The 22,922-nt window shown below is 42.6% G+C and overlaps 1 protein-coding gene across 1 annotated transcript in view; it reads right to left on the reverse strand.

Annotated features, from left to right (window-relative positions):
* LOC139418799 (F-box only protein 41-like) overlaps positions 1 to 9,963 on the reverse strand; it is a 96,603-nt gene extending 86,640 nt beyond the window's left edge. The window contains exon 1 of the mRNA XM_071168510.1: positions 9,893 to 9,963. The gene's annotated coding sequence lies outside the window, so the exon portion shown is untranslated. The remainder of the gene's footprint in view (positions 1 to 9,892) is intronic.
* Positions 9,964 to 22,922: the final 12,959 nt, after the last annotated feature.

The following is a 22,922-nucleotide window of genomic DNA, read 5'->3' on the forward strand; positions in this document are numbered from 1 at the left end:
TTTTGTGGTGGGCGTGTTACGTTCCCCAGTTTATGTGTTGTAGTTTGTGTATTTGCATGTGTTTTATTTCAGGAAATGGCTTCCTGAAATCCCTCAAGCAACTGATTGGTCGACTCCAGGGCTAATTGGAGAGCTGACCCCGCCCCCTCGTCAAGACACAGCTGTCTCCAATTACCCATTCCTTCTGAAGCTATATAAAAGCCAGTGTTCTGTTCAGGAGAGAGAGATTTTGGAGGTAGGGATTACTGAGAGAGATTTTTGCTGGGAGGTCATTACAGAGAGATTTTGATAGAGGTTGATTTTGCTGGGAGTTCATTGCTGAGAGTTGGTATGTTTTGTGAGTTTGTTGCTCAGGTAGAGCTTAGTTGATGTCCTTTGTTTGCTTAGTTTGTTTGTGAAATTGTTTAATATTCTGTTTCATTTGTTCCCAGGGGGAAAGGGGAAGGCACCTTGGGAGTGCTTAGGCAAGAGGCCCGCGGGCATACATATACCCGTAGTATATTCACTGTCTAGGCACACTAGGTAAGACCTGGGCGGACCACCCCCTGTATTTTGGTTAGGGCACCAGGTGGTGCTAAATTAGGTAAGTAGTGGGTAGGCAGGTAAGATAGGAGAGGGGGGGGCTTTGAGATTTACTTTCTTTGCTTTGGTTCCGTCCAGCCCCTTTTCCCCATATTACCGCGTACAGGAATAAAGTCCTTGTAAAACGGTACCACATTCTGCCTGTTGTCATTCTTACTCGCACCTACAGTCCATACCTCTTTCGCTTCACAGGGAGTTTAGTTGTAGCAGGGGGTTGCGTTCCCTCTTCATAGAGGCGTGCGTAACAGTAGGGAGGTCATACAGGCACGTGGAGGCCACACACACACACTACTGAGCCTCATTTTGACTTGTTTTAAGGACATTACATCAAAGTTGGATCAGCCTGTAGTGTGGTTTTCCACTTTAATTTTGAGTGTGACTCCAGACCTCCATGGGTTGATACATTTGATTTCCATTGATAATTTGTGTGTGATTTTGTTGTCAGCACATTCATCTATGTAAAGTAAAAGTATTTAAGAATATTTCATTCATTCAGATCTAGGATGTTTTATTTTAGTGTTCCCTTTATTTTTTTGAGCAGTGTATATTTTATATGGCATACATTATTTTTGTTAACTAGTAAATAGTAGCCTACAGCAAAGTGTATTTAAATAATTTCTAACTTGTTAACAATTTGTTCGTTTTTTCTACCGTGTGGGTTTTGGCTTGCTTGAGCCTGCTGAGGAGTGTTAATTCACCTGTTTCCATACAGGTTTCATTTTAAAACTTTTATCTTACAAAGGCGTTGTTTAATCTAACTGCTTAACTATTTATCTGTACATGGAATTGTATTTTTTTATTTTTAAGTCATCTTTACAGAAAACTGCCACGGGCACTATCTGATGTGTAGAGACATTTCACAGCAGCTAATGTAGAAGGAAAAGCTGTGTACATTTGCAAATAGTGTCAAATCCTATGTGAAGAATGCAACAAAGATGCAGAATCATCTGGCCAAGTGCATGAAGTTCCCTCAGTGCACACAACAAGCAACCTCTGACAAAAGTCCCTCTGCTTCTATTCGAGGTGAAAATGATGAATCAGACACCTTATCAATAGCAACAGCTCATGGTCCTCCTGGAATCAGATGTTTTTGACTCAATGGAGGAACGTAGTCAGAGAAATGCTGATGAATGTCTTGCTCGAGCTGTATATGCATCTGGTTCACCTCTGATGCTCACAGGTAATGTGTATTTGAAGAAATTTCTGAATGTTCTTCACCCAGCATACACCCCTCCAACCTGACATGCTTTATCTACTAATTTGCTGGATGCAGAGTTCAAGTGAAGGTCAAGCAAATCATAGAGAAATCAGACTGTATTGCAATCATCTCTGATGGGTGGTCGAATGTTGGTGGGCAAGGAATAATTAACTACATCATCTCCACCCCTCAACCAGAATTCTACAAGAGCACAGACACACCGGTCTCTACATTGCAGATGAGCTGAAGGCAGTCAATGACCTTGGAACACATACGGTATTTGCACTGGTGGCAGACAATGCTGCGAACATGAAGGCTGCTTGGTCTAAAGTGGAGGAGTCCTACCCTCACCTCACACCCATTGGCTGTGCTCCTCAAGGACATCATGGCACTGAAAACAACAGATACACTCTACAAGAAAGCCAAGGAAATGGTTAGATATGTAAAGGATCATTAAGTTATAGCAGCAACAGCCATTGGTGTGGTATTGTCATCAAGTTTGACAGTCTCCTGGAGGGGAAGGAGTCTCTCCAAGAAATGGCCATATCACAGTCTGCTGATATGGACAGCCCCATCAAGAGGATCCTCCTGGATGATGTATTTTGGGACAGATTGGTAAGCAGCCTGAAACTTATAGCAGTAGCCATTGCACAGATTGATGGAGACAATGCCATCCTGTCTGATGTTCTGCTTGCAGATGTAAGAAGAAAGCAGTACTGCCCTGCCCACTTCACTGATGTGCCAAGCAGAGGAAACTGCAGTTCTGAAATACATAATGCATGAAGACTTCTGCCTGAAGCCCATACACACCGCAGCTTACATGTTGGATCCCAAATATGCTGGCAAGAGCATCCTGTCTTCTGCAGAGATCAACATGGCCTATGGTGTCATCACTACCATGTCTCGCCAACTTGGCCTGGATGAGGGCAAGGTTCTTGGCAGCTTGGTGAAGTACACTTCCAAGCAAGGGCTTTGGGATGGAGATGCAATATGGCAGTCGTGCCAACATATCTCATCAGCCACCTGGTGGAATGGACTTTGTGGATCTGAGGCTCTTTCCCCTGTTGCCTCCAACATCCTCCAAATCCCACCAACATCAGCCGCCTCAGAGCGCAACTGGTCCTTGTTTGGGAAAACACATCAAAACAGGCTGACCAATACAAGGGTTGAAAAATTGGTGGCCATCTGGGCTAATTTGAGGCTTTTTGAGCCTGACATCGAACCATCCTCAACCAGGTTGGAAAATGACAGTGAAAGATGAGGCCTCAGAGTCTGATGTTCAGAGGTGGACATTGAGGAGGTCCAGGGAGAAGACATGGAGGCCTGAGAGGAAGACAACCAAAGCTTTAGTTTCTAGACCATCATTTTGTATGTATGTTGAAAACGTTTTTGGGAGATGCGATGGATCATTGTGGATCATTCAATATTCCCTTTTGTTGTTCAGTGAAATCATCCCATGTGAAGAGTCAATTCATTTATTTAGAGTTCAATTTGTAATTAATTATTTATTTATTTTTTCTATTGGAAGGATTTAGTCATTTGCAATTATGTTTCTTTGTCCATAATATATGGTAAATACATTATCTAAAAAAAATCTAAAAATGGTATTAATATTAATGCGCATATATTCCCGTTAATTCCCACAGAAAGTTTCCACCTCTGAATATTCCCCAAAATGTGCAACCCTAACTGGGACTAAGGCTAGGACAATAATCGTATGGTCACGTTAAAAAAAAAATTATAATAATTCCAACAACTATGGACAATAACAGAAATGTAAAATAAGAATCGTCATGAGTGTCAAAGTAGTTTTAGGAGCGGGATATTCAACTTTATTTTCAAGTAGATATAGTTCACCCAATTGGTAGCGACCAAAGTCAATTGTATTATTAAACGCAGGCATGAGATATAAGCCTTCTGACCCTGGGTCTGTAACAAATGGTTTTGATTATACAACAATTGTATTCCTTAACATTCCAAATGATTGACAGCACTGCATTTCCATCCAGTCAGTGAGATTTTTAAACAATGTATAAATATTGTATATGAGGCCATTGATTTGAGGTGGCAAAGCAACATGTATTGATGTGTGTCCGCAATCCATATGTTTAACCGATGTTAGGGGAGACCGAGGGACACCAACTAGTGCTGTGCAAATATCCATCGAGGATGGATGTAATATTTAAATTGATTCAGACCCTGCGATCAAATAGTATTTGAGCCTCCCTGGAGTGCCAGATGGGCGGAGTTTGAGTATCTGCTGCCTTCACCACTACAGATCTCACACTCACCCAAACTAGGCCACTCACTAAGGTGGGAAGATAGAGTTACTTTGATTAAGGAGGGAACTGGTAGATTGGTGAAGGGGCAGCTCTTGGTGAAGGGGCAGCTCTTGGTAGGGGATGAAGTGTAAAGGCAAGTGTCAGAAAAGCAGGCAATGAAATGCTGGGCTGATGGTGGTGTCCCAACTGGCACCCTTTTCCCAATAAAGTGCACTACATAGGGAGCCATTTGGGACGTAGGTGATATTCCCCTTCTGACTGGGGGTGGCCTTTATTCACACAACGGTAAAAGGTCTGATTGATCCGATTCACTATTATTGGAAACAGAAATATACGTGTCATGCTGATGGCAGAGTCAGGACTTGGCGTAAGCAGCATCAGTCCATGGCCCCATCCTGCCTCTTGTCAACGGTACAGGCTGGTGGTTTAATGCTGCAGGGAATGTTTTCCTGGCACACATTAGGTCCCTTGATACTAATTGGGCAACGTTTTCATGAGCCAAAGAATTACGTCCGTTCTGGAGGCAAAGGGGGGGGGGGGGGGTCTGACCCAGTACTTGATGGGTGTACCTAATAAACTGTGTGTATAAGTGGTGCTGTATCGAATCTCCGTTCAAAATTGTGGGGAGAGCAGAGGCAGTCAACAACGTTGGTCTCAAATGTAAACAAAACAATCTCTCGTTACCGTCCCATAGTGGCAGTCAGATAGTGTAGTGGCGCTATGGGACAGGAGGAGTACGATCAATGTTGTTTTGCCTGAGGTGATGTGATGTTGTATGTTTACTTGAGGAAAATGACTATGGGATTGGGACGCTCCACTGTCACTGTAGAGAATACTTGACACCTACACAAGGAAAATGACTATGCGAAGATCCACTGTCACTGACGCACGTACACACAGGAATACTTGACACCCAACTGTCTGGGCGACAGACCGAAAACATTCTTCATGAGAATGAAATTTCACTGAATATGCAGCATTCCTCCAAGGTAACTAACTAGTGGTTAAAATAATGCATTAGTTGACAGAGATAGTGCTCATCGGTCACCATTGTCAAGGAGATTTTCTTGAATCGCTTTGGGAATGTCTTCCACCCTGGGTCACTGTGTGGAAATTGAACAAAAATGTCCCATGAATTTCTATTTGAAATTCAATACAAAGAAACAGGCATAACCTTTGGCGGAGAAAGAAACTAAATGTCAAATGGGATGTAAACTCTTCTTAGAGCTTAATATATTTGTACTGAACAAAAATAGCTGAAATAAAAGATTCCAGAAATGTTCCATATGTACAAAAAGCTAATTTCTCAGATTTTGTGCACAAATTTGTTTACATCCCTGTTAGTAAGCATTATTCATTTGCGAAGATGATCCAGCCACCTGACAGGTGTGGCATATCAAGAAGTTTAAACAGCAATATCATTACACAAGGTGCACCTTGTGCTGGGGACAATAAAAGGCCACTAAAATGTGCAGTTATGACAAACACAATGCCACAGATGTCTGAAGTTGAGGGAGCATGCAATTGGCATGCTGACGTCAGGAATTTCAACCAGAACTGTTGCCAGAGAAATTCATGTTAATTTCTCTATCATAAGCCACATCATTTTAGAGAATTTGGCAGTACGTCCAACCGGCCTCACAACCACAGACCACGTGTAACCACGCCAGCCCAGGACCTCCACATCCGGCTTCTTCACCTGCGGGATCGTCTGAGACCAGCCACCCGGACAGCTGAAGAAACTGTGGGTTTGAACAACTAAAGAATTTCTGCACAAACTGTTAGAAACCATCTCAGGGAAGCGCATGTGAATGCTCGTCGTCCTCACCAGGATCTTGACCTGAGGTTCTTGACCTGACTGCAGTGGGCAAATGCTCACCTTCCATGGCCACTTCATAGATTAATACAGGTTTCAACAGATGGCAGACAGCGTGTATGGCTGTGTGTGGGCGAGCGGTTTACTGATGTCAATGTTGTGAACAGAGTGCCCCATGGTGGCGCTGGGGTTATGGTATGGGCAGGCATAAGCTACAGGCTAACACAATTGCAATTTATTGATGGCAATTTGAATGCACAGAGATACCACGACAAGATGCCCATTGTCGTGCCATTCATCCGCCCCATCACCTCATGTTTCAGCATGATAATGTACAGCCAGCCACATGTTGCAAGGATCTGTACACAATTCCTGGAAGCTGAAAATGTCCCATGTCTTTCATGGCCTGCATAATTAGACATGTCACCCATTGAGCATATTTGGGATGCTCTGGATCAACGTGTTTGACAGCGTGTTTCCAGTTCCCGCCAATATCCAGCAACTTCGCACGGCCATTGAAGAGGAGAGGGACCACATTCCACAATCAACAGCCTGATCAGCGCTATGCGAAGGAGATGTCTCGCCTGCATGAGGCAAATGGGGGTCACACCAGATACTGACTGGTTATCTGTGACCAACAAATGCATAACTGTATTCCCAGTCATGTGAAATCTATAGATTAGCATTTCACTGTAAGGGCTACACCTGTTGTATTCGGTGCATATGACAAATAACATTTGATTAGGGCCTAATGAATTTCTTTCAATTGACTGATTTCCTTATACCAGTGGTCACCAACCTTTTGAGTCAAGATCCCTTTTGCAGTCAAAAAAAACAAGCAGAGATCTTCTGCTCAGATTTATTTAAACATGACTTGTAACAATCTAATAAAAACAGTTTTGTAGGAATGATGTTTGGGCAGTAAGCCTAATACATTATCACAGCATATTGGTTATATGCCTGGCAATATTGTTCTTCTCAGACCATATCAGCTTTCAAAACTCAAGCTTTGATAACAAACTAGATCAGTTGGTGTATCACTTGCGAGGCACTGCGGACCGGACCATAAATTGAAATAATTAGCTATTTTTTTTACTGGACTGATGGTACCTGCATCTAATGGCCATGGTGCTTTCAAGACAACTGGGAACTCAAAAAAAATTGGAGTCAAAATCATGAAGTCTGATCGTCAGGTCGGAAAGTCAGAGCTCTAGAAAGATGCCAGAGTTTCCGACTTGGAATTCCAAGTTCAAAAGATTTTTCCCCAGTCGGATCTCGTTTCGAGTTCCCAGTTGACCTCCCAACTTCAGTGTGTTCAAGACGCCAATTTCCAAGTTGTTTTGAACACAGCATTTGTCTCAGCAGAGGGAGGGAGAGACAGAGACAGGACAGTCTCCCACCGGATGGCTAAACTCAAGTCACACCGCATCTGCCTCAGTCATGCACAAATTCATGTTATTCCTATGACCAGAGAAAGTTAAATATTCCTCTATATTAAAGTAGCCATGACAAGCTGCTAATAATAATACAAATGCAAGGCTAACAATACACTTGGCTACTCATTCGTTGCAGCAGTGCGTGTGGAAGTACGGAGAAAAAAAATGTTATGTTTTGTAATCGCGTTGAATTTAAAAAAACAGTGTTGACAGTGCTAAATAAAAACTTAATCATGAACTCGCCCATAAAAATAGCAGCTCTTCGCTGTGTTCTTTGACCGTCTCTGTGGTCAGGGGTTTGTATCAAACTTTGCTGTGGCCGGGGAAGCTCTGTCGGCACGGTGGTTGAGCTAGCCGATTGGCTAGCCAGTAGGCGCACTTGATTTCGTCTAAGATCTCCCGGTCCTCCTGGGTAGGCGGAGTTTGTCTTTTCAAACAGAAATGGTTCAGAATGGAAACACTAAGGCAAGTGCACCTACCGCCAACACTGCAACGCAAACAAAGATAAAGGAGTGCAAGCCTTTATCATTGGCTCTTCTACAGAAATGTTTGTCAATCACCTAGGAATGCCTTGAAGATCAACCAATCGATCGCCATCGACCAGCTGGCGACCACTGTCTTATATGAAGTGTAACCCAGTCAAATCTTTGAAATTGCTGCATGTTGCGTTTATATTTTTGTCTGGTGTAAATATGTTACTGAAAGCTGTCATGTGACCTACATTATCCTCATATTGGCTAACTTAATTGCGGTGGTAATTGACAGGGAAGTGAAAATCACCTGTGATAGTAAGCCTGAACACTCAGCTTATTCTAGTACAGACAGAGACGTTGTGGTGGGCTGACTGTCTTTACCTTTTAAAATGAGAGGAAACGATACCTTTCTTCACGAGCAGTGGACATGCAAATGTCTCAAATGACTAAAAGTGTGTGCGCGGGGGGGGGGGGGGGGGGGGGGGTCTGTGCATGCAAGTGTGCGCTTGTGTATTTGTTTGTGTCCATGTGCATGCAATTTCATCTTGTGTTTAGGTCTAAAAGTAATGTCGGTCTGCTCATACAGGTCTAGTGAAGCCCCAGTGCACTACTTTTGTAAAATAATATATCTCTAATAAATACTGTAAAGTACACACACTAAAGCATAGCCGAGGGAAGTAGGGGTGCTGAGAGTGCTGCAGCACTCCCTGAATATTTATATATTATTTTTACATTTCAGGGGGTGCTCTAGCACCCACAGCACCCCTACTTCCCGCAGCTATGCTTTTAGTGTGTGTACTTTACTGTATTTATACTTGGGATATCTCTTTTCAAACGGGAAAAGTTTCAAAAATTACTTTAATTAAAGCTTGAATGACTTGACTTTAGTCCCATCTGATGCCCGACAGAGCAGCATGGACACAGCAACAGCAAGTCAGTATTTCCCACAGTAGTCAGCCAGTCACACACAAACAGTAAGTCAGTATTTCCCACAGTAGTCAGCCAGTCACACGCAAACAGTAAGTCAGTATTTCCCACGGGTCACACACAGCACAATTTCCCACACTCAAGTAGCCTGTCTGTCACTTTAGGCAAAGTGCTGCTGTGGCTTCAAGAGCTGTGGGGGCAGATCTGGGAAGTTCTCTAAATGGCCAAGCAGAAGCAGTGCATAATGCCAACTCATAATTTCCTTCGGGACCTTCGCCTTGAGCTCAAGTGTATTTAGAGGGACAGCTGGAATTACTATGAGGCTCATAGCTGAGTAGTGGGATCTTTCAAAATATAAATACATATTTAAAGTAAATGATACGAGGTATTATCAGATAGGCCCTAATCATATTGCTTTGATTTTAGGACATTATGCCCAAATAAATGTAATTTCTCTGGAGAAAAAAAAAACATGGATATACTGGAATAATAGTGTTTCTGTACTTAAAAGCTTCCAACAATTTGCAAAAATAGGCTACATTACACGTTATCCGCTGAATAATGATTCCACCCGAATAGATTGTATCATGTTATGATGGGCATGGGCCAGATTGTCACTAACCGTCACGTAGCCTATGAGAAGCGAATTAGGCCGGTGACATAATGGATTCCGAACATTCGAATGACAACTGATTGATTAAGTGACAATTACGCACGTGCAATGAACGGCTATACATATTGATTGCAACAATCGCACTGACTGAACGTTATCAGTCTTCGTATGGGTGTGAAGACCCAAAGACAAGTGGCATAGGTAGCATACCGCAGCAGGAACATGCAGCTTGACTGTAGCCTATCATTCACCAATTTAAATAACCCGAAGAAAAACAACACGTTTCATTACATAGCGTAACATTGACAAATATCAATGCAGTCGTGTCGATACGGAGGACAACGTGTCCGGCGCGGGTAGTAGCGTAACACTAGCAGCATGCCCTGATTTTCTTGCCTACCATTTTCTACAGTGCACAGACCATCACTTGTGTGCTGCCTGCTAGCTCTAATTATGCGTTATTTTCAGCCATTCTCTCGAACGTGGTGTCAACTGATACATACACACAAACACTTAGCACTGCCATCCCTCCAAAACATTATGTAGGGTAAAAAGCGCTTCTCACCTTGCAATTTTCTCCCCATTTCTCGCTCGAGCGAAGGAGCCGCTCCAGCATTCGTTGACGTCACACGCCCCGCTCTGCAGCATAAATACAGTAGGCTTGCAATAGAACGAGAGGGCGCACTGGGAGAGCGAATGAGAGAAAATAAAGCTGTTCGAGCTCGAATAAAGATTTCTCCCCACCGAAATCTAGAAGATGAAAGACATCCCTCTACCTGTGTGATTCCCAAGGAGCCTTCATTCCTGTGAACACAGGACATTAAAACACGATCATTCCCGGGAGAACTAGGATTTGAGATGAATGCATGCATACAGAGAAAAATACTACAAACAAATGCTCTTTTTATTTTTTCATTTTTTTCTAGAACATCATTTTTTAAAGCATGTCAAAGTAGGCCCAGTCACTGCAACTGCATGTACTAGTAATAATGATCACCTGTCATGTCATCTACAATGGGCTCCTCACTTTATTTCAACCAATCAAATGTGATTTGATCAACAAACCAATCAGTAATAAATGTATCATTTTAAGCGCCTGTATAAACGGGTAGACAACAGTCACAAGCTAATGCACTATAAAAATCAGCAGCTAGTGCAAGAGGACCAGGAGTCCTTGAGTATGGAAGTGAGGTCTCTGTCTGTCTGTCTGTCTGTCTGTCTGTCTGTCTGTCTGTCTGTCTGTCTGTCTGTCTGTCTGTCTGTCTGTCTGTCTGTCTGTCGAGGAGTCATGCTCATAGGGAACACAGGGCCATGTGTACATGCTGGTATTTTTTGTGTGTGAATGTTTAGTTGTTGTGTCTCTGTAATGCTAATTTTATGAAGTTGGCTTTGGCTCGCCCAGATTGGGAAGCTATCTCCCAACTAGCTACAAGAAGCCATTTCAGGCTATTCTTTTTCACCTTTATTTAACCAGGTAGGCCAGTTGAGAACAAGTTCTCATTTACAATTAGTCAAGTTAGAGTAGCTAGTTTGTCTAACTAAACTGGCATGCCTGCTGGCAAGGTTGGTAGACTTTAGAAAAGCAAACAATTACCAAATGTACTGAATAAGAATGACATTCCTTTCAATTTTTTACCCAGATTTTAGCAGGGATGCAGAGCGGCATATGTAGTTTCTTTAACTAAATAATCACCAGTCAGCTTCAAGATGGCCACCATTTTTCCTGTACCCAAGAAAGAAAAGGTACCTGAACTAAACAACTTCTGTCACCTCTGTCATTGTGAAGTGATTTGAGAGACTAGTCAAGGATCATATCACCTCTACCTTACCTGTCACCTTAGACCCACTTCAATTTGCTTACCGCCCCAATAGGTCCACAGACGACGCAATCACACTGCCCTAACCCATCTAGACAGAGGAATACCTATGTAAGAATGCTGTTCATTGACTATAGCTCAGCATTCAACACCATAGAACCCTCCAAGCTCATCATTAAGCTCGAGGCACTGGGTCTGAACCCCGCCCTGTGCAACTGGGTCCTGGACTTCCTGATGGGCTGCCCCCAGGTGGTGAAGGCAGGAAACAACACCTCCACTTCGCTGATCCTCAACACTGGGGCCCCACAAGGGTGCGTGCTTAGCCCCCTCCTGTACTCTCTGTTCACCCGTGACTGTGTGGCCACGCATGCCTCCAACTCAATCATCAAGTCTGTAGACGACACAACAGTACTAGGCTTGATTACCAACAATGACGAGACAGCCTACAGGGAGGAGGTGAGGGCTCTGCATGTGTAGTGCTAGGAAAATAACCTCTCACTCAAGGTCAACAAAACAATGGAGATGATCTTGGACTTCAGGAAACAACAGAGGGATCACCCCCCTATCCACATTGACCACAAGTTCCTCTGCGCACATGTCACGAACAAATTGAAATGGTCCACCCACACAGACAGTGTGGTGAAGAAGGCGCAATAGCACCTCTTCAACCTCAGGATGCTGAAGAAATTTGGCTTGGCACCTAAAACTGTTACAGGTGCACAATTGAGAGCATCCTGTATCACCACCTGGTACGGCAACTGCACAGCCCACAACCACAGGGCTCCCCAGAGGGTGGTGCGGTCTGCCCAACGCATCACGGGGGCAAACTACCTGCCATCCAGGACACCTACAACACCCGATGTCACAGGCAGGCCAAAAAGATAATCAAGGACAACAACCACCTGTGCCACTGCCTGTTCACCCCACTATTATCCAAGAAGGCGAGGTCAGTACAGGTGCATCAAGGCTGGGACAGAGAGACAGCTTCTATCTCAAGGCCATCGATGTTAAATAGCCATCACTAGCACATACAGTTGAAGTCAGAAGTTTACATACACTTAGGTTTGAGTCATTAAACTCGTTTTTCAACCACTCCACAAATTTCTTGTTAACAGACTATAGTTTTGGCAGGTAAGTTAGGACATCTACTTTGTGCATGACAAGTCATTTTTCCAACAATTGTTGACAGATTATTTCACTGTATCACAATTCCAGTGGGTCAGAAGTTTACATACACTAAGTTGACTGTGCCTTTAAACAGCTTGGAAAATTCCAGTAAATGTCATGGCTTTAGAAGCCTCTGATAGGCTAATGATTTAATTTGAGTCAATTGGAGGTGTACCTGTGGATGTATTTCAAGGCCTACCTTCAAACTCAGTGCCTCTTTGCTTGACATCATGGGAAAATCAAAAGAAATCAGCCAAGTCCTCAGAAAACAATTATTGTAGACCGCCACAAGTCTGGTTCATCCTTGTGAGCAATTTCCAAACGCCTGATGGTACCACGTTCATCTGTACAAACAATAGTACGCAGGTATAAACACCATCGGACCACGCAGCCATCATACCGCTCAGGAAGGAGTTGCGTTTTGTCTCCTAGAGATGAACGTACATTGGTGCGAAAGTACAAATCAATCCCAGAACAACAGCAAAGGACTTTGTGAAGATGCTGGAGGAAATAGGTACAAAAGTATCTATATCCACAGTAAAACGAGTCCTAGATCGACATAACCTGAAAGGCCACTCAGCAAGGAAGAAGCTACTGCTCCAAAACCGTCATAAAAAAGCCAACTACGGTTTGCAACTGCACATGGGGACAAAGATTGTACTTTTTGGAGAAATGTCCTCTGGTCTGGTGAAACAAAAATAGAACTGTTTGGCCATAATGACCATCCAAGGAACCAACCAGCCGAAGAACACCATCCCAACCGTGAAGCACAGGGGTGGCAGCATCATGTTGTGGGGGTGCTTTGCTGCAGGAGGGACTGGTGCACTTCACAAAATAGATGGCATCATGAGGATGGAAAATTACGTGGATATATTGAAGCAACATCAAGACATCAGTCAGGAATTTAAAGCTTGGTCGCAAATGGGTCTTCCAAATGGACAATGACCCCAAGCATACTTCCAAAGTTGTGGCAAAATGGCTTAAGGACAACAAAGTCAAGGTATTGGAAAAATCCATCACAAAGCCCTGACCTCAATCCCATAGAAAATTTGTGGGCAGAACTGAAAAAGCGTGTGCGAGCAAGGAGGCCTACAAACCTGACTCAGTTACACCAGCTCTGTCAGGAGGAAGGGGACAAAATTCATCCAACTTATTGTGGGAAGCTTGTGGACGGCTACCTGATACGTTTGACCCAAGTTAAACAATTTAAAGGCAATGCTACCAAATACTAATTGAGAGCATGTAAACTTCTGACCCACTGGGAATGAAAGAAATAAAAGCTGAAATAAATCACTCTACTATTATTCTTACATTTCACATTCTTAAAATAAAGTGGTGATCCTAACTGACCTAAGACAGGGAATTTTTATTAGGATTAAATATCAGGAATTGTGAAACATTTAAACTCAGTTTATTTGGCTAAGTGGATGTAAACTTCCAACTTCAACTGTATATATGACTTATTTCCTGGCCACTTTAATAATGTTGACATATTTTGCATTACTCATCTCATGTATATTAATAATGTTGACATATTTTGCATTACTCACCTCATGTATATACTGTATTATATCTTAGTCTATGCCGCTCTGACATTGTTCATCCACATATTTATATATTCTTAATTCCATTCCTTATCTTAGATTTGTGTGTATTGCGTATATGTTGTGAAATTGTTAGATATTACTTAGATATTAATGCACTGTCGGAGCTAGAAACACAAGCATTTCGCTACACTCGCAATAACATCTACTAAACACGTGACCAATACAATTTTATTTACAGACAGCTCAAGTGATATGCTTAGAAATGCAGAATAAAATGAAGATACATTTTTTACATAAAATGAAGCATAATGATGATGGGGGGGGGGGGGGGACTAGGGTGCGTTTGTTGTGCATGCTGCCTGTCTGTCACTTTGTGCAAGTGGACCATTAGCAAATTGCTACATGGTTAGGGAGGGTGACAGACAGGAATCTTTAAAAGAAAAGGGCAATGGACAAGTTAACTATTTAAATTTAACTTACTACATTTTATTTAAAAAATAATAATTACTAGCCCAACCCAATTGTCTATCAAGAAATTCTCAAAGATTGTTCCTCTGCTACCCTTGTCATTTCTCATCATTACAATCATTTTCCTTTAGATATCGAAAGAAAGCCCTAATGCTGGGTGGCATTCATTAGTGTACGCTAGGAAAACGTAAACAAGCATTACTCAGTCCCTTCCTGTTTGTCTGTTTTATTCAATGTGGTGTCTAGTGAATGCAACCCTGGTGTTTATTGTTCCCATATGGGTGCAGCCAGAACACAGTGTGCAATCAACGTGCAATACAATGCATGGATGATACTGCAGGTGCTGCCTGTCAGTGTGCGGCCTGATGTTTTGATCAGGGGGGGGCTAGAGCACCACCTTGTGGCCAAATGACAAGACTGCACTCCATCGTTCACCACATCAAAGGGAAACGCCACCACTTTTCAACCTCATTTTCATTATTTCCAGCACAACACCAGTGTCACGTGTTTCTATGTTTTGTAGAAAAAAATAATAATAGTTAAAATAGTTGATTACCTGATGACATCTTCAAAAGTTAACATTTCAAAAACGGATTCTCAAATACAGAGGTTTGTGGTGACTTTGGGAGCAAGAAATGTATTTGTAATTTTTATTTCACCTTTATTTAACCAGGTAGGCAAGTTGAGAACAAGTTCTCATTTACAATTGCGACCTGGCCAAGATAAAGCAAAGCAGTTTGACACATACAACAACACAGAGTTACACATGGAGTAAAACAAACATACAGTAGAAAAATAAAATAAAAAAGTCTATATACAATGTGAGCAAAGGAGGTGAGATAAGGGAGGTAAAAGCAATGGTGGCGAAGTAAATACAATTTAGCAAGTAAAACACTGGAATGGTTGATTTGACAGTAGATGAGTGTGCAAAGTAGAAATACTGGGGTGGAAAGGAGCAAAATAAATAAATAAATACAGTAGCGGAAGAGGTAGTTGTTTGGGCTATTTATAGATGGGCTATGTACAGGTGCAGTGATCTGTGAGCTGCTCTGACAGCTGGTGCTTAAAGCTAGTGAGGGAGATAAGTGTTTCCAGTTTCAGAGATTTTTGTAGTTTGTTCCAGTCATTGGCAGCAGAGAACTGGAAGGAAAGACGACCAAAGGAGGAATTGGCTTTGGGGGTGACAAGTGAGATATACCTGCTGGAACGCGTGCTACGGGTGGGTGCAGCTATGGTGACCAGTGAGCAGAGATAAGGCGGGACTTTACCTAGCAGGGTCTTGTAGATGACCTGGAGCCAGTGGGTTTGGAGGAGAGTACGAAGCGAGGGCCAGCCAACGAGAGCGTACAGGTCGCAGTGGTGGGTAGTATATGGGGTTTTGGTGACAAAACGGATGGCACTATGATAGACTGCATCCAATTAGTAGGGTGTTGGAGGCTATTTTGTAAATGACATCGCCAAAGTCGAGAATCGGTAAGATGGTACCCTCCCTTGGGCTAGAAACTGGTTGCAGGGTTTGAAAATCACTCTTTTTTACATGTAATCCTACCTTGTGATGTCAAAGAGAAGCTTTTTGTTCACCTTTCTTCATCTTTAACAGATAGAAACACACATGTAGACATTGGTTTGGTGCTGGAGATGATGAATATGAGGTTGACAGTCAAGACTGTCTGGAGCTCTTCAGAGATGGGTCGTTCGTACTCAGGAATGAAATGGACGCGAGTGGGCTGAAATGGGGAGGGACTATCTGAACTTGTCCAATAAGAAACCCTTGTTTTTGTTTTCCGTTGCAAAACGTTTTGCCACACTGTGCATTGGCTGCTGGGTAATGGGTTATATTATCATGCACACTCAAATACATACATTTTCTTTAGGGGATACTAACGGTATAGTGTATGTCCCAATACAAATCAACCACTATAGTTCTCAAGGATGTCCTATGCATTATGAATAGAATAGGGTGCCATTTGGGATGCAGCCAAGGGGAGAATCCTGGCGTTGTTCAAGTGGCAGTTAGCCAGAAGATTCTGACACTACCGTTACGCTTGTTTACACTGAGCTGCACTGGGGTCGGAACGCCATCAAGGTTAGATTAAAACACTGTGGAGCCGGCACGAAATCAATGCAGAGATGGGATATGACACTGTACTCCAAATTGTACTTTTATCCAAACTGATACAGCGAGAAGATTGAAATACTGAGTTTTTCCAGAAAAATTGCCCTTTTTGTCCTCATGCTAGCAAGAGAAGCCACCGCAGCCATTTTGGAATGGCAGAGTCAGCCAATCGGCTCTTTTGTTGTTCAATGCAACAACACATCCTTGTCAGTGTTATTCTAACCTTAATTGCTTGGATTAAATTAAGATGAAACTGTACCAAAGTTCCAAGACAATGATGTCAACAAAGTACTGTGACAGATTTAGATCAGACACTTCTCCCATCCGTTCCTTTCATTCAGTTTTCTTATGAGAAGTGACGGCCCCATTGGCTGCTGGGTAATAGTAGGGCTGTGAACCTTTGTTGTCTCTTGATTGGCTGATTGAGACATGCTGTGCTTTGGTCTGCCTTCATCATCGCGCAAACAGCCGCAGCTGGTGTAGATATTATTAGTATCTGTTTGCATAGCAACCATTGTAATAAATAATATATGCCATAACACATGCTTTGACATTTCAGCACAATTGAAGTCGCTTTTTTTCTCTTCCCAAGAGTGCATTTTAATGCTGGTTGGCCGTGAGGACGGAGGAATAAGAAAATAATAGAATGTAGGAAGGAAAAATGTCAAGAATGAGATTTGGAGACAACCTCTCTCGTCTAGCCTTTTCTTTGTACCTCGGCAAGGAAATGCATGTGATTCAAAAGACCTTGAATGACTGAGGACGTTGAATGATGCCAGTACATGTCACAGACAATACAGTACAGATAGTACAGATAGTACAGATAGTACAGATACACACAGATCCAGAAACGGGCACGGAACATTTCAGAGACCGTGTCTGCGCCCCAAAATGGCACCCTATTCCCTACATAGTGTACTGCTTTTGGTCCACGGCTCATGAGGAATAGGAAAAGATATAATCCGAGACGGAACTAGTATTCAACATAATACTATTGCTCCCAAATGCAGTGATTATCTCAGCGAAGAATCTCTTTTTGATCCTATTGGGCTGTGTGACTGTGTCAATTCCCACATGAAGTCAATAGACTTGTGTAAAGAAAATGTACTCAAGCATAAAATGTTCAATGTAATTGCTGAAGTACACTTAAGTATCATAAATCATTTCAAATTCCTTGTATTAAGCAAACCAGATGGCGTTTATTTACGGATAGCCATAGGCACATTCCAACACTCAGACATCATTTACAAATGAAGCATGTGTGTTTAGTGAGTCCGCCAGATAAGAGGCAGTAGGGATGACCAGGGATGTTCTCCGGATAAGTGCATGAATAGGACCATTTTCCTGTCCTGCTAAGCATCCAAAATGTAACAAGTACTTTTGTGTGTTAGGGAAAATGTATTGAGTAAAAAATACATAAAGGAATGTAGTGAAGTAAAAGTGGTCAAAAAATATAAATAGTAAGTAAAGTAGAGATACCCCCCAAAAAACGACTTAAGTAGTACTTTAAAGTATTTTTATATAAGTACTTTACATCACTGGATATTATCTTGAAGGAAAACTGCACTAAAAAAATATATATATTGGTATTTGTTTCATTAGTCCCAAAATATTATATTCAACTGATGCGAAACGTTTTTAAGATATGTAACTTTCAAAATACAGAAATTATCCCCATATTATGTATTATGAGTCATATGGTGCCACATTTTGCATCAGTTGAATATAATATTTGGGGACTATGTCAACAATGGACTAATGAAAGTTTTTGGGTGGAATTGTCTTTTAGGATGGTGGAATACTGTACAGAACCTGCAGGTGCTGTTTCTCGACAGCAGAGGGCAGCAGTAGTGTACAAATAATAACAGTGTCAATCCATACTACTGTAAGAACTACTCATGATGTGACAGTACCTCATAAATCAGGTTAAACTAAGAACAGCTCCATTTTCAAAATGATTGGGTACTGCTGCTCACTCTTAAGTGAATAGGAAATATTGGACAATGGACAGGTTATGATATACAGAGGGTTAGTCCCAAATGGCACCCTATTCAGAGCACTACTTTTCACCAGAGCCCTATGTGTGTCCAGGCAGAGTTTCTCCAGATTGATGAGTGCTGGAGGTGAAAGGAATATGGTATTGATGAGGGTGAAACAATGGTTGTTGTACACTGACATGGGTTTAGGAAGTAAGGGCCACACGTGTACACACACACACACACACACACACACACACACAGAGAGAGAGATCAAAGTCCAATTTTTTTGGTTGATGTGACAATAGTGGTCAGGGACTTGTTGAGAGAGGTAGTTGACTTTAATAGAATGACAACATTTTCACAGTTATATAGGACCTAACCAATCAGAACAGGTCTCACCGAGAAAGCGAGCCAAACTTTTCAAAGTTTGACACGTTCATCAGAAAGTCAAACGAGTTTGCTTTTGTTATCATGTCACTTAGTCAATGAGAAAACGGAGGACAAAACAACAAAACAACAAAAAGTCAAAGGGATCACTGGTCTGTACTCATTTATTACGTCGAGTACCAATTAAACACAATAAGTGGATTAAATGTAATAAATTGCAGGTGAAGGGCTTCATAACGATGGGAGCATTCGATGCATACCAATGTAAATCAGACATGATGATACCATGTGGACCACGGTGTGTCGAGAATCTCCAACGAGATACAGTCCATGGAATTACATATAGAATCCCTATAGATTCTAGATATCAATATACATTTAGACGTAAATGATCTCTATGGGGTAGTAGTCAAACATATCAATGTTACAGTGTAGTTGCACACACTACCGTGATGTATACAGAAGATGCAACACGTAAATCAGTTTACATGGAGGTACGTATATATCTCTACTACGACTTACAGTAAAAGGAAACATCCTGTCGACAACATAGGCCCCCGTACACACTCGGGTTGTAAATGGATGTGCAACGCATTAGACACAGTGGTTGTGATTACAACAGATATTTGAGACGCAATGGAGAGTTTGTCCGCGCAAAAATACTTACTCAACCGTTGTTCTCTCCACAACGCAAGTGTTATAATTATTGTACCTTTGTGCCAAATGCATTGTTCATCAGTTGTTCAGTTGAGTGTGTAAAGGACCATGGATGAGTCCTTCTGTATGAGGAATAAATTCGTTTTTTTTCTGACAATATTGAAAGCTCCCTAATTACGACCGGTTGAAACCAGATTTCTTCTATCCCATTTACGAGAACGATACATGGGTCTGATAGCGAAATCCATGTACACAATGGCAACGATTATACAGACCTCTGCATTTTCTGCTTGAGCCATACTGTCGATGTTGCCATGGTAACAGAGTATGTCTTATCAAGTATGGTTCTTGTTTTGTTTTTTTTCCAGTGGAACTTATTTTGGGCCGGCTTTCAGTGGGGTAGGTATGACAACAGGCTGGTGAGTTGCATTCATTTGCATATTAATACTGCGAAACAGCCATTGTGTGTTAGTTTAACCCCTGCCTGAGGGACCTCATCAAATCACTGTCACATTACCTAGAACTTGGGCTATATATAGAGGCTTTTATGCAAATGGTGTAAAACACTTGGAAACTATAAATGGGTGGTCATTCAGATACGGATGGTGATATCAACAACAACAGCAACATCTTGTTCTCCTTCAGTAAGGTTCATGGAGGGTTCTTGTTTATCACAAACCATGTGGACGACCATGTCTTCTTCACACAGTGTATCTCGCGTAAACACTATTTGAAGTATGGTGTAATTACACAAATCCCAAAACGACACAGAAGCAGAGGGGATACAGATAAAGGGAAGAGACACAGCAGGAAGGGGCAGACACGGGATTGAACCCCTGTCTCCAGTGGGAAAGCACGTACAGTATATATGCTACAACTAGACCACAGGCTCTGCACCAGTGTTTTCTGTGTTAATGGTAACTACTTTTATCTCCATTGACAGTCTGACAGGCTCTCTGCCTATAGCAGGCTGGGCAGCCTGTCGATATAGCGTGCATAGCATAACCACAAAGTTCAGATATTATTTGAACTTTGGTCACTTTGTAGCCCCCGCTCGTCATCTCTGTGTACTTTGCGTTTCCTCCCTTGTTGAAAATAATGAGCAGGTTTGATGTAGGGCTACTATAGCCGGTAATGAGAGGAGTGTTGCTGTTCAGGCGACATGAAAGCTCTTCAGTCTATCTGGCCTCACAAGCGGCGGCCATTATGGAGCCGGATAGAGCGGTTAAAGCCCCCATGGAGGTCTAGTTGCGGACTTTATAATGGGGGTTGGCAGAAAGTGACCGAGGCTACAGCTGAGAACCCCTTTTAAACCATACTGCAGGGATGGAGCCGTAATGCACACGTTAGGTTTTACTAGGAATTCCCAAACTGATTCAAGGGTACAGTCAGAAGGGACATCAGAACACAAGCTGTATTGTAGGCTTAATAAAGTGGCTGTCTTGTGTACACAGGCTTTGCAGAGTGAAAGTGGGGGTCAGTCATAGGAGTGTGTGTGCTTTCGCTATGTGGAGCTTATCATAAAATACAAAATGTTGATAGCTTTGACAATAACACATCCACACAAAGCCATGGCCAGAAGATGTATATTGTGGCACTCTTCAAAACGGTTTGGAAACATACATAAATGTGACAACTGCTTAAGTTAACAATCATAACGTGACAAGCTCTGTCGCTTTGATGTGCATGCATGTGTGTGTGTGTGTGTGTGTGTGTGTGTGTGTGTGTGTGTGTGTGTGTGTGTGTGTGTGTGTGTGTGTGTGTGTGTGTGTGTGTGTGTGTGTGTGTGTGTGTGTGTGTGTGTGTGTGTGTGTGTGAGTGAGAACGTCGAGTCCATAAATTCTTCAGCCATGTCGAGTAACAGGAAACGGCACATTCGTCAGCTGTCGTATCAATCTTGCCGTTTATCCTTATCATTCACGTGCAGGGGGACGCAACTGTCCTCTGTGGTAAACGAAAGAGGGATGAATGAATAAAGAGGAGAAGGGACGGTGATGGAGGGATCAGGGATCCCTCTCTATCTGTCTACGGGACGAGAGGAAGGCCCCGGCGGTGACACGGTTAACGGTTAACCACCTTGTCCTGGGGACCGTGTGATCTGTTACCCCCTAGAGCAGCCCAGGAAACTGGCTCCCCTGCCAAAGGGTCCTGTACCTGGTTAATGGTTAAACCCAGCATCCTGCCGCCAGCCATCATTTTGGATCCATAACAATAGAGGGTGCCTAGACCTGGATGGATGTACTGTGGAGGAATGGAATCCTCTCGTTGTCTGTCTCCCCTTGGCACGCAATGGTTGTTCAGTTAATGGTTAATGGGGGTACGCCTGGATCAATCGGATGGACTGTCAAGAGGGCACAAATACACAAATACACACACAGGGGGATCCTGAGGATCGACTCATCTGATTGTACACAGATCATCCAGATAGCTTGTTAACAGGAAGTGGACCCTATGCCACCTGAGAGTTGATTGACAGTCGAGATGACTGATGCTATTCGTATTTGTGTTGACCTCGATCCTTTCCAGTTGTAATATATGTTCTCTTTCTGAAAAAAATTAAGTTCCATGAGTTTGGAACTTTATTTTTCTCCGCTTTGCATGTGCGTAACTTTATAGGGAAGGATTTGTGAATTAAATAAATCCTTGGCCTCCACTCGAACACTGTGAACTAGATTGTATAGTAAAGTTATATTGTACCAAATTTAAACTAGGGGGAAGGATAATGTATACTCTTCAAACAGCCTTGTGGCTCTTCAAGTATAATTCACAGTCTGTTATTCAACAGAAACATTACTTTTTTAACACATTCTCCTAATTTGGAACTTAGAAGTTGTTTAATTGTCCCTTTTATACCGTTTCCCATTTTCACCTGAGTTGAACTCATAATCAATCACCTTAGCCACAAATGTAATTACCCAACACCGAACATTAATTTGCATTGTCACATGATCCATGGGAGTGCTATTAGAGCAGCAGAAGACAAGGGAATTAGCGGCTATAACAAGAGAAAGTGTTTTGATTTTCAAACGGCCAGCGATGCTCTGAGTCATTCATATGAGACCCCATTTACAAAGGAAAAGAACAGCTAAACGTCTCTTTAGGAGCTCAAAACGCTCCAAGGGGCTCACATCCAGCGACAGTTTCCGTCAGTGATACTGACAAGGCCTGGGCTCTGGGTCAACTAAGGCTTTTGAGGGGCCCCTGTGTGGCCCCAGCATGGCGTCCATACACTCAGAACAGAGAGAGACGTCACTCTCCCCTTCCTCCCCCAGGTGAGGGTGACAATCCATCACCCGCCCAAAGGCCACAGCACTGGGGGTGCGGGGAGGGAGGAGCAGGGCTATTATGCGTCATTGAGGGGAGGAGAGGAGTGAGGGGGTTGTGACTTTGTGTGATGCTATACCGTTAACCCGGAGGGAGGTAAAACAGCAGGTACAAGCCATGCTTGGAGGAACAG

This window comes from Oncorhynchus clarkii, chromosome 10 (genome assembly GCF_045791955.1).
Source record: "Oncorhynchus clarkii lewisi isolate Uvic-CL-2024 chromosome 10, UVic_Ocla_1.0, whole genome shotgun sequence".
Taxonomy (NCBI): Eukaryota; Metazoa; Chordata; class Actinopteri; order Salmoniformes; family Salmonidae; genus Oncorhynchus; species Oncorhynchus clarkii.